General features: G+C 39.3%; 2 long non-coding RNA genes across 4 annotated transcripts in view; one reads left to right on the top strand and one right to left on the bottom strand.

Moving 5' to 3' along the window:
* LOC105014376 overlaps positions 1 to 11,233 on the bottom strand; it is a 27,105-nt gene extending 15,872 nt beyond the window's left edge. For 2 of the 3 annotated variants that reach the window (XR_828301.3, XR_828302.3), the window contains exons 1-2: positions 11,002 to 11,233; positions 9,877 to 9,984 (exon numbers count right to left, since the gene is read on the bottom strand). This is a non-coding gene — a long non-coding RNA (uncharacterized LOC105014376). Of the gene's footprint in view, positions 1 to 6,127; positions 6,265 to 9,876; positions 9,985 to 11,001 lie in introns of all 3 variants that reach the window. The other variant, XR_828300.3, reaches the window with a different exon arrangement.
* On the top strand, positions 10,829 to 13,545 carry LOC105014375. Its single transcript, XR_828299.3, has 3 exons — positions 10,829 to 10,903; positions 12,131 to 12,249; positions 12,957 to 13,545. It is a non-coding gene; the product is annotated as an uncharacterized LOC105014375 (long non-coding RNA).

Below are 13,545 nucleotides of genomic sequence, written 5' to 3'. Positions count from 1 at the left end.
TTCATATCTGTGCACTATTATGTATTCATGGGCTCTGTCAGGTATAAAGAACAACATATTTTGAATCATATTATTGAAAGTGTAGTTTAAAATGTTTATCAGTCAAAATGCATTTTGCAACAGCATAGCTTGGATTCTTGCACATATGTAAGTTGAAGGTAGAGCTTACCATCAAACTCCTCTGTTTTAGATACATTTAAATTCAGAAGAACATTAGTGGGGCTTTTTATTGATCAATTCAGTTTAATCAATTCAATATGTTTTCTGACCGGCCTACATATTGTGAATTTATTATTGACTTGGTCTGCTCCAACATGTGTTTTAATATTACGGAGAATCAGTTAATCACCATCTTAACATGATGTGAAGATGCGAGTGCGAAATGGCGATTCGAAAAGATAAGATGAATAGCGAACCCGATTTCTCTTGTCTTTGAGGGTTTTAAAACAGCACCTCACGGTGTCAAACAAAAAGCAATCGTCTATGGGGTGCTGTGGTAATACAAACATATATATAAGCAACTAATTAGTGATGGGAAACAGGTGCGTCCTCGGGGAGCACTGCTGCCATCAGTCTACAGCCGGTGGTTTGTACACCGGCGAGGTGGATCGCCAGGAGAGAGAGCAGCCGGGCCACGCGGTGCAGACGTTACACATAACTTCCTTTATATTAAACGCACTATTGATCTTCAGAAGGGAATCCATGATATCGTACGTTTTTTTTTAACCATTGGTTGATGCATGTAATGTCTGAGCAGGGGAACACAACAAATATCTAGGTCAGTATACCAGTCAAACGTCTATCCTGCCCTCCATCCACATTGTGACAGTAGTGGCAGGTGGATTGTTTGCAACAATACCACACTGTATCATTCATGTCTGACATATTTCTGGCTGACAAGCAGCAGAGAAGCCAGATGTGTTATTGTGTATGAATGAACAGTGAAGACATGAGATGCAAAACTCCAAATGTTCCTTAATTAATGTTTTTTTTTATGGACAATGTACATGTACATATCCTACATAGACAAACCTACAACACCACAACCCAATTAACTATTGCATTAATGTATTTTTGAAGTAGGCTCAATTGTCTACAAATCAGCTCTCGTAAATTGCAATGACATTTCAATTTGACTAATAGCGCAATATAGATATGTTATTTGACGTTTCATTCCTTTTGCATTTGTTGTGGTTCCCCTTTCAACAGTTGGTTCCTCTGACAATGATGTGCAGTCTGTTCTGGGGAATCATGCTCTTCATTCATTTTACAGTATCATCTACATTTCCATCAGGGCCATATTTTCGTGAATGCTTAACATACTTCAATATAGTCAAAATATTCAGCCCTCTCTTCACAGAGACCCAGCCACTCTGTGATCTATTAGAGAAAGCACATCTAAGTCGACCTGTGCAATTTTATTTTATTTTTAAGTCCCTAGGGAGAAGTTTGACGACCAAAATATCTGTCAATTCTATTTTCAAATGTATTTCTTTTTATGTTTAGCATCAACACAATATTGCAAAAATGGAATCTACTTCAAAAGTTTCTTCAAAAGTTTCATGTAGGCCACTGACATATGTTTGATCACTATGCTTAATTTCAGCATCTAAACTAAGTCTAATGATATCAACAACATTTAGCCCTCCTCTAGTATTAATTGTCCACCACTAATGTCTCCAATTGCACAATGCCTTTATTCTTCAAATGCTTCAGAATTTATGTTCTGTAAAATTACACCTTGGAGATTTATGCCTGTCGTCTTTGTGTTTTTATTCTATTTTGGTTTTATCCTATATTTTTTTCTATATTGTAAAGCACATTAAATTGCCTTTATGTAAGAACTGTGCTATATAAACTTGCTTGGTTTATGACCATTTTGAGAAATAATATAATAATAATTATAATTATACTATGCAATTTAATTAGTTACATATAGCAAATTTGTTCCAAAATATTATGCCTAGTAAAAAAAAAAATCATATACAGTGGCTCTCAATTATTTTCATATATTCACTGCCCAATATTTTCCACATTTTATTGTGTTACAACATGAAATGATAATGGATTTAATGAGCAATTTTTTTGCCACTGATTAACACTAAAATGACTGGAATGTCAAATTGAAAAATCTAATCTGTATTGTTTTCCAAATTAATTACAATTAAACCACTCACATAAAATCTCACCAAGAGTTTGACAGAAGGCATGTGCAAAATACAAGTAGAAGAAGATTATATGGTCTGAAGAGACCAAAATACAACATTTTGATTTCAATGGAAAAGTTTGGCCTAAGCCTAACACTGCACATCCTCCTGGAACACAATCCCTCCCGTGAAGCATGGTGATGGCAGCATCATGGTACAGTGTGTGGATGCTTCTCTGTGTTGGGACTTGAAAAGTGTAATGTAGCAAAGCACAGACAATTCCTACAAGAAAATGTACTGAAGTCTGCAAGAGGCCTGGAACTTTGGAGAATATTAATCTTCCAGCAGGACAAATACCCCAAACTTACCTTAATTCCCCGTTTATAACCCGCACTGTGTATAAACCGTAGCATTACATTTATAGCTTTGTGTGTATACAAATCTTAGTATTAACCACACCCATATACAAACTGCATCTGCCCAGAGAATCACTTACACTGACCAGTAATATGCTACTATTCCCCTTTGTGCTTGGCTGTTTACAGCAGTTGCCACACACAAAGGAGCACAGCATGACGGGCGTAGCAACAGTAACTAAGATAAGACCTTTTACGAAAGGTCAATTATGACTCGTACATACAATGTACATTCATATTAAACATCTGTCATAGGGCGCTACCAAAATGTATTTGTTGAAAAGTAAAATATATTTGTAAAAACCCTGTGACACCAATTGTATCACATTTGCTAAATAGGTTTCTGAGACCTCTACGTAATAAAACTATCATCTGTGAAAAAGATTGGCGAAAACTGTTTTAAAAATGTAAACTTGTGTATTAGCTGCACCCATGTATTAACCGCTGTGGTAGTAAATATTTTCAAAATCTGTGAATAAGCCGCAGTTAATAAATGGGGAATGATGGTGAAAACAACAAAGGTCAGTGTCCTTGTGTGGCCCTGTCAAAGCCCAGACCTCAATCCAATTGACAAGTTGTGGAAACAATTGAAAATTGCTGTGCACCAAAGGTACCTATCCAACTTTGCTTAGCATATTTGCAAAGAAGAATGGACAGCTGTGTCCACATGCAAAGCTGGTAGAGACTTATGCAAAGAAACTCATGGCTGTAATGGCTGCCATATTGACTAAATGGGGTAGAAACCTATGCGATCAATAATTTTGAACCATTTGTAGATTTTCTTTTACACTGAAAAGCATGGATTTTTTTTGTTAATCGTTGGCAAAAAATTTGATGTCATGTTGTAACACAATAAAAGGTTGACAATGGGATGAAGACTTTGAGAGCTACAGTACATGTCTTTATTCTTCACATTTGTGACTGATGAGATTAAATGGTTTTACATCAAAGGGATTGGAAACAACTTGAATTGGCATGTTGGGGCTTTGCCCTCTCAAACTATACTTTACATGAGGCTTGGCAGATGGTATCATACACATCAGAAAGACACCTGCCCAATGTTCCTGCAAAGTGATCCAATGAAATCAGAAGCAGGCTTAATTTATATTGATATACAGTACTGTGCAAAAGTCTTAGGCACCTGTGTCGAACTAAGGCCATGTATTTGGGCAGAAGGTGTTTTAATTAATATATAAATATAAATATATAATTACATTAATTAATATAGTAAATATTATTCTTATTCTTTACAAATAAACACTATTCAATTACATTCCTTAAGTTGACTTTCATACAGATTTATATTGTTAACTTCAAATACTAGCCCCCAGTCCCAGGGGAGAGCCGGCCCCCTGGTGTTCTTTTCCAAATCACTGAAGCTTGCTGTTGCATTTAGTGATGAATGAAACTGTCCTGAGTTGATTGTCCCTACATAAGCCTACATAAACTGTCTCACTGGTGAATTACACTCCATGGTGGAAACCACCCATCAAGTGCTGTCATAACATTTGTTTCTGAAACAATGGCAGGGTCCTCTGTAATTGCCGGCGGGGGGGGGGGGGGGGGGGGGGGGGTTCTCCTCAAAATACTTTCTTCTTGAGTAGTGTACGCATCTGCTGTCTTCAGTGTGATATTGTGTACCATAAAATGGATGTGCAGGGTAACATATCACAATGTATATGTTCCAAAACTATCCGTGGATTAAAAATAAACTAACAATAAATAACCTATGACTCTCTTAGACCAGGACATGCAATGCTAGGCCTGGTGAAATCAAGTTCAAGTTAAAAGGGATGGAGCAGAGTTTAAATTAATAATGTTTTATAACACTTGGTACCAATGGAATGCCTTGCAAACTGGAGCTCCAAAAGGTGCTCACTTAATTTGATAATGGCGATGGCTAAGATAAACTACTGTCGCTGCTGTACAGGTGGCAACACCAGTCAGGAGGAAATGTATTGGTCACCAGTATTTCTATGTCATATATTGCTCATCCATTGAAATGAACATAACTACAGTATTTAGTGATGTGACATGCCCATCACCTAACATTAGTCCTTGGGATTAATTAATAACTAAAGCACCATTGTTATCAATCTACTTACAGTACAGACAGGTTCTTCCCAAAAACAGGCAGTGTTAATGTTTACCTGCAGCATTTATCCAGGATGTAGGTAAAAAGTGTGTCAAAGACATTTGTGTTTATTTCTATCGGTTAATATTAATTAAGTTTGAATATTGGTCACCATTTGTCGCCGGTGTTAGCTAACATTGCTCCGACTTGCTACAGAACTACTGTCCACAGTATCGTGAGGAAAATTGTGTATATAATTCCGATTTACTCAGTTGTTATTAATGGTTGTAGATCTCAAGCCAACTTGCTTTCATTCTGGTCCCTCGTTCATTGAATTAAATCATAACATAACACAGACACAAACTGGTTGTAATGTCGCAACATTTGAATCAAAGGTGGCCAGCCATCCACCTGAGCTACTGTACGCAATACATTCAAGAGCTGGACAAAACCCACTCAGTTAGTTGTTAAAAATGTCAGTATTATCTGCCATTACTATCTGCTGTATGTCTAATCCACATCTAATCCTGGTCATCATCTCATCCCTTAAATTCTCTTAGAAAACAACTGAACAACAAAGACATCACTTGAATTACAAAAAGTCTTTGTGTGATGTATTGGAGTATGTTCACAGAATGTAAAAAGTTTCTGCAAAAAACCTTAACCCCGAAATCCATGTTCTCCATTCCATAGCCCTATGACCTAACTCTTCACCCTAACACTTAATCAAACCCCTGATTCCTAAATGTAACCTAGCTCTAATGCTTAACCCTAACCCTAAACATAAAAGTAACCTTATTTCTAGCACTATGCCCAGTTGTAATTTTTACCCTAATCCTAACCCCTAAATGGGCACTAGCCAAAAAAAAACGAGTCAGCACCAATCTGTTACGTTTTATTATCTTTATGGGGCCCATCTGTTCTCCACATGTAGACATAGACCTGAATCACACACACAAACACAAAAAACAGAACTACAACTCATAAAAACATCAGCTCACATTGTGAATGGTGATAATGCAACAAAATAGGTCTCTGTCTCCATCTGTGTGTTAATGCTTCCAAACATTCCCATTCCAAATGGACATGCTACACTGAGCCTTTGATATGATTTGTTGGCTAGACACATGGCCACTAAATAAAGGTCCCTAACAAAATGTCCCTCTCCCTGTTACCATGGTAATCTATAAGACCAGGCAGAACCAGAGTCCATATACCTTAGCGGTCCCTGAAACCTTTTGAACCCTCCCTGACCACCAGACCTAGCATCTTCCAGGATGGCTCAATGGTAACAGCCACTGTGAAAACTAAATACACTTAATTCCCTTACATGGAGAACTGCAGTTTCTGGTTTTCAACAAAATATTGATCTGGCCAGTCAGCTCACAATCTAGGACAGTTCAGACTGGAGATGGAAGGTACAATCAAATGCAACTAACCTTAATATGTACATACATTTGATTGTTGTTTTTTTTGTTACATTTGCATACCTTATTTCCACTTTGATCTCGTGTCGGGTATTGCTGCAGATAATGCTGAAGCCTGAAATCCTTTTGTCTGTGTCTAATGTTATATGACCTTTAATTCAAGTCCTCTAAGAACTAGAGAGGCAAGGCGGGTCAGCCACCTGCAAGGGGGAGATCAATACTAATCAATTCAGGAGTCTGTTAAGTAATGAGCTAAGAAGCTGCTCTGAAAATATGTCTTCAAAGATTATTTTGATATACTACAAGGACATAAAAAAAACTAACGCAATTGTCGGGCCAATACCTCAACTTCGGCTCTTTCGGAATGCTACTCCCACATGGATGATAGTGAACCATTTGCTATCATATTGGAATGGAATAGGCAAAAATAACAAATTGCAAATGACAAATGCTAAGGGCAGCAGGTAAACTGTTCCTGGTCAAGGCAAAATTAGACAAAGCTCCTCTCCAAATGCTGTACGCTTACCGCAACTCTTTTGCCACAGATACATAAAATTGACAGTTTTTCTATTGTGAAGCATTTCAATTGTGTATTTGCTTGCAAACATAATTACTAATATTGATTAGGGAGTATTAGTCATATTTCCGCTTTGTTGCTACAAATATTATTACCTATTACATTACCTATTCCTGAAAAGCTACATATTTAAATCTTGTGTTTTTTTTCTAGCAACTAATCAAATTATTGATTGCTAGACTAGTTGAAACATTTGAAAGCAAACGGCAGACAAAATGACATGCAGCCCTCTCCCAAATGTTTCAGTGTGAAATTCCCCTATTTGAAATGAATGACTTCCACTGGATGGGAAGTGTTTTCTACAGTCTGTGTGTTCGCAACTTAACCCTACAATACACACTGCTAGCAGAAATGTGGATAACCACACGAAAACCACCAAGAGTGGCTTGCATGTTGGTGTGCTTGTGACGTGATGGCATCACAGCAGCGGGTTTAGCTGTGTATCACGGTTTGAGCATAGCCACTAGCAAGCTAAAAAGACCCAGTGACTAGTCGGTCCCCGGCGATAGCTGCGGGTGATTTGCAGGTAATTTACAGTGGCAGGACACTCAGGTGAATCTGATAAGCAAATTGATAATCTGATTGCAAACAGTAATGCACAGATATATGTGCGACCGTACCGAGCATGTTCCTGAGGAAGATAAACCATTAGAGTACTGTGACGAATGGAGACACAGGCAACGAACACAGCTTGTGTTCGGGCCATGGAGGGCTTCGATTGGAAAAAAAAATAACCTAGTCACAGCAGCTGACATACCGTTCTGTACGTAAGATTACCTTTCTTCTCCAGGCTGTTCCTACTTTTCTTCATGTTCCAGCATCACTCTCTCTCTCAAATGTTTTACTACCCAGAGCTAATCTTGAGAAGGCCTTTCACCCCTCCCCTGATGAGGCCTGATTGGAGGCAGGTGTGAGTCGTCAAGGGTTGGAAGCTGACTTGCGTTCAAGTGACCCATTTCGCAGCTCTGGTCCAGGAGGTTCTCACCTCATCTAGGGCCTTAAGTATACCTTGGACGCATGGCACATGGAACCATTTGTCTCACCCGGTTGAACATGGTGCGCTCATATACTTTCACTCTTAAGCTTTGGAAGATAAATGGGGGAAGAGTCGTGAGAGCAGTATTAATACCCTGGGACAGAGGGAAGTGCAAAGACCGCTGACCAATCACACTATGCAAACTTTGGCGAAATGAAAGAAAGCTAAGGAATAAACCATGTACGCAAATCCCCTGTCGAAGCACAGCCCCACCAAAACAAATTTACGCAATCCATGCACAAATAGTGATCATGCACCCACTTTCAAAAGAAGGTAACATTCAAGTGTAAATATTAATACAGCATGACTACATACGTCAATCAATCAAATATTTATAAAGCCCATTTTACATCAGCAGTTGTCACAAAGTACTTTTACAAAACACCCGTCCTTAAACACCAAGGAGCAAACCACAGTAGTGTTGAATTTCAGTGGCTAGGGAAAACTCCCTACGTGTACATCCTTGTGACCTCTGACCTGTAGATCATCCTTTAAATGGGAAATGTTGCGTGCCTATGCATGTGTGTTCACATAGGTTGCTGTCTATTTAATACTTCAGCTCTATTCAAACAAGATGTGATACATTTTTAACCAAGCAATCATTTTGGCTATAGGTTTAGGACCTTTGCCCTTTGAGTAACCAAAGGTGGAGCTAGATGGAGAGGAGGATGTATAGTAGAGGTGGTTTAAGCGAGTCGAGCAGCAGGCCTTAGCCTGTCACATTACCCTCTCACAGAGGAGAGCCAGCCTCAACCACTACCGCTGCTAGAAACACTAGGCCCATTAATCACAAGGAAAGGTCAGGTGCAATAGCCAATTTGCCCGCATGCACTCCTTGTCGCTCTCACAAGAGTAATGAATATATTTCAACTCAAGCAGAAAGGATCCTTCTCAGAGGCCAGGTAAAAAAGCAATTTCTACTGTGTTTGACATTTTCGACTTAATCTGAAGGTGAGCTTGTTCTCCAGCTTTCTTTCCAACCGATCAGGTGTAGCCTAATCAAGGTATTAAGATGAGCAGGCCCAGGTTCTCTCTTGCCTTTGATCTGAGGATCTGGATCAGATCCAATGCTCCTATTACTCTTTTCATGTAGGTTTTACCTCTGTGGGCTATTATTTTGAAAAACAAATGTTTCTTATTAAGTTTACCCCCACCACAAATAGCATCTATGAACTGTATGACTTTTGCCACTGGCCGTTTTAACAGCTTATTAGCAATTTGTGTGACATTGATACAATAACTATCAATATAGGTGACAATAACTGACTTTTTCGTCATGTGAAAAGATGAGAATCGTGTAGCCAGAGAAGTTTTTGTCTATCCTGAACATATCCGAATGCATAATTCGAAAATCCACCAGAAATAGTCGCAATATAACAGTAAACAGTTTTATTTTAGGCTTCCCATAACGTAGCTACTGAAGGCCAGTGAAGTTGTTGTCTTTCCTGAAAAAAATTTTTTTTGACACTGGACATTTTAACAACTTATTAGCCATTTGTGAATGACATTGATACAGTAACTATCAATATTGGTGACAATAACTGACTTTTTTTGTCAAATGAAAAGACAAGAGAATCATGTAGCCAGAGACGTTTTTGTCTATCCTCAACTAATCTTAATGCATAATTCAGAAATTCACCAGAACTGTTTGATTTTAGGCTTCCTATAACATAGCTACTGAAGGTTGTAGCCAGCGAGGTTTTTGTCTGTCCTGAACAAATCCTAAGGCAATGATTTGTTCAGGCAATTTGTTGTGACTGTGTCAGGAGTCAAACACAAGACCTGTTGTTTTGTAGCCTGCATTTGTAACCACTACGCCACTTAACAAGAGTCAGAGCACTCACTCAGTCACTCAGTCAGTCAGTCAGTCAGTGACATTTGCTCTTCTAGGCCGGCTCCGCTTACACGGTCCAGCAAAAATTTCAAATTGGTTTCCTACAGTAATACCCACATAAAGTCAGACAGGAAACCAAAAGCCACTCAAGGAAATCTACTATACAAAATATATTTTTATATATTTGAGTAAAAAAATAGACAGTGATCTATTTGACACAGTGAGGATGCAAAAACAATGAAACAAAACATTTACACGGAAGTCATTAAGCAGACAGTATTTTCTAAGGATTTTGTGGTGTACCCACTGAAGTTCTGCTAGTATACGCTTCTGTGAATGGTAGCTTTTGACACATCTATGCCTACCTTCTGGTGAGTGTTCCTGATGTATTCTCATTTCTCTGCCTCATCATAGCCAGCTTGACTTGCATTGACTCTTCTTTGGTCCTCATGTTATCAGACCCCAGCAGCTCACTCAAAATGCAAACGCAAACCTCAGAATCAAGACTAGACATTGACAGCTCTGCAAGCACTCACAATGAAAAAGAAAAAACTGTGAAGCCAACTGTCCAAATATGGTTTGTGGTCATGGTTGAAATGATTTTTGAAGTATCCGTGTGGTACAGGTACATTAAACCTACTTTAATTCGGGAGATTCCAAGGACTTTTCTAGTAAAAGGCTATTTGTCTTCCTGTGGTTCAAACTCGTTCCAGTCAGAATTCTGTTCTGTGTAGCATACAACTTAATTTAGGGCCCAAGCTAAAATTGCCTAAATGTTGCCTGATGTTTATTTAAAATGTGTCATTTTTCTTGTTTTGTATTGTTTGCCATTGTATATTAATATTAAAATAACATTATAAATGACCCAATGGAAAGTCATAAAGCTACTGAGCTGTCCCAGTAACAGTCCAAATACATTCAAGCTTCTGGGCTATTGGCCAACCTTTGCGAGAAGCCAGGAGCAATATAGAATTGGGACCCACTTTCCTTCCCGAAGAGAGTATCCTGTCTGGCTGTCACCTCACCTAGCTGTTTCCTTCCTGAGTGCTGTGGATCAGATTACTTTCCCCTCATGTATAATTGAGAGGTATAGGTAGGTGCTGCCTAGAGAACTGAAATGAATTAACTGTAGGTAATTTTAGCTAGCACTCTAAAAATACAGCTTTAAGTCTATTTCAAGAATCCTTTTCAGAAAAGCTATCGGAGCATGCTAGAAGTGATAAGGTGCTGTGAGGAGTATGGTGCATCCTGTGCAGAGTTATAGCCAAAGTAGCGCAGAAAAAGTAACGTGTCATTGATGGAAATATGCAGTGATTAACACAATGCAAGGTAATTCCCATGAGCCTGATCGCCAGTTAATGAGTGCCACTGTATCGCGGAAGAAACGTACAGGTGACAACGGTTGTTTTCTAAACTTAAACTGTCTATAAATGTGGAGTTCTTGAAAGATTTGCATTTTAAACTGTAGGCACGTTCTGCGATTGTCTCACCTATGGGTTTCCTTGTTCTGGAGACAAAAACAAATTTGCGTGGCTTTGCTGTTTAGAATGGAGAGCGCGGCCAGAATTAGGACTAGGAAGCTTTAGCGACTAGCTCATTACCGACCCTAAATGCCTTTATTGGCAATTAGTCTGTTTTAACAAAATCAACAGCCTCGTTTTACCAATCACACCTATTAAAAAACATCATCTGACTGCAAAGCCTGTGCCCATTTTACCCTACAAAAAGACAATCATAATTACGTGGATGACCTGGAACCAAATTTGGCAGATGCATTTATCAGCCGGATGAACTCGTCATTCCCTTTCTCTCTGCCTTTACTGACTTGGGATAATTACAGGTTTTATTAGCAATTAGAGTGGGACTAATGCCAACCCTGCGCGTGCGCACACACATACACATGCGCACACACGCCCCCACACACACACATTCGTCTGTTTTTATACACTGCACTGGAAAAGGCCAGCCATCCAGTTATCCTGAGAGCAGGGCACTGCAGAGATAATGGACTCAGGTGTTAACAACAAGGTGCCAATTTTCTGGTCAAATGTGTGGTATCATTGTCCTTGTGTCCAATTGTGCTGTGCTAAGATTAGAAATGATTGTAGGTTACAATTTTCTCTCAGCACAGTCATCATGTCCAGGGCGTTCTGTTCTGTCATTGTATGATCCTGTACATGGTTCTTTGAAATTGCATATTTCTCGTGGGTGAGGATTGGCACTGCTCTGTTTGTAGAGTAATTTTTCATCCTGCCAAAATTCATCTGCTTTGCCTTCCATCTCACTTACGGAATCCATCACCATTCTCACACTGTACTGACAGGTTCCTCATACAACATCATTTGATTATCAATTCTCATTTCAGCAGCTACAGTATGGGCTAAGCTCATTTCTGATTTACATTTCTCGAATTTGAGCAGGCATATATCATTCTCATGTGTCAGCATTCTGTGGTAATAAACGACAGAATAGCCAGCTTAAGGCTATCAGCCCAAATAGGAGAGAAATTACTTATGTGAGGAATTAGAAACACCTTCAAAGATGACAGGACCCACAAGACTTTATTCAGTTTCCTCATTCATTAATATAGTTAATTCTCATATCCGATTTTACCTACAGGATGCCTCATTGAAACAACTCCCAAAGGATTCAAAAGAGTCGATGATCGTCCTCTAGCAGCACAAACAAGACTCAAACCTAGACTGTGGCAGTTGGCTTGCCACAGTAGATATTCAAAGGTACGCAACGCATGCTGAGTAATAGGAAAATAATAGGGAAAACTAATATTTTATGAATTCAAACCGATCGGTCAGTATTGTCGCTCTTTAGGGTGTGAATATAGCATTTCAGATGAAGGTTCAATACAAGTGGACTTCTTTATAATTGTTGTTAGGCCAAACAACAGAAACTGCTTAGTCATTTTCTACCTTTCGGACTGTATTTTATTTACAGGAGATATGGATACGACAGGAAGGCAGATGGATAGATAGGAACTTGGGGTTTACTTCAGTAATGGAACTATTGAGGAGATGGGAGTTAATTTCCGAGGTAGCTGGAAAGTACATTGAGTTGCTCATCTCATCTCATGTCACTCATTCAGTCTCGGCAGCATCTCCACTGTCTGATGGACACATCTTTCACCTCCTTTGGCCTCGTTTTCCAGACAGAGTCTACAGACTTGCTGGTGACAACTTCAGTCTCCTGGTTGTAATTGTTCTATTAGTCTGCTGGAAAACACATACCACTTCACATACAACATATCAATGTCATTGTATTGTAGACCAACCTTTAGGAAATAATAGGATTATGTGTAAAATGACAGATAAGGGACTGAGAAATGTGAATGCGATTACGTTATGGGCACAAACTCCTCCTGCCTGTTGGTCTGCAACGTGTGTGTTTTTTCACTGCCATTGTTTGTTTTACACTGAGTGATGTATTGCAGGGTGCCAACAGGGGGAGACAAGGAGCTCTATTATACCCCTCAGGCAGAAGGAGAACGCACCTCGGTACAAAGGACTGGACTGGAGGACCAGGTGATGCTAATCAGCAGCCAGTGACTAGGGACCATTGGGCAACATGAGATGAGCATGGTAGAGGACCCGAGTGCAATGGCTATGAACACCAATGTGGCAAAGCTGGAAGGACACACTGGAGTGAAGGTCTGGAAAGAATACAGTACAACTATAAGGGAAGTGATTTTAATTGCTATTTATTTTGAGACAAACACATCACTGCTTTTAAAGAGAAAGGGACCAAGTCAAATGGACAGTTTTTAAAGGGGACAGGTGCATAATCATTGTTTTATCAAATTGGGACTGGTCAACCAAGTGACAATTTCTAGATGTGAGCGCGACAGGAGAAACCTTTAGTTGACATGGACGGATGTTCGGTCGCCAGGCCGGTGGTTGAATAACACAGAGGTGAAGGATGGAAGAGACAGGCTGCCCAAACCACCTCCACACTCCCCCTGGGTGAAAGGACTCATGTTAATGCACTCATTCTTAGAATTCTATTGCCTGTCAGATTTCAGA

Source organism: Esox lucius, chromosome 13, assembly GCF_011004845.1.
Source record: "Esox lucius isolate fEsoLuc1 chromosome 13, fEsoLuc1.pri, whole genome shotgun sequence".
NCBI classification, from domain to species: Eukaryota; Metazoa; Chordata; class Actinopteri; order Esociformes; family Esocidae; genus Esox; species Esox lucius.
This window is presented reverse-complemented; position numbering and strand designations above follow the sequence as displayed.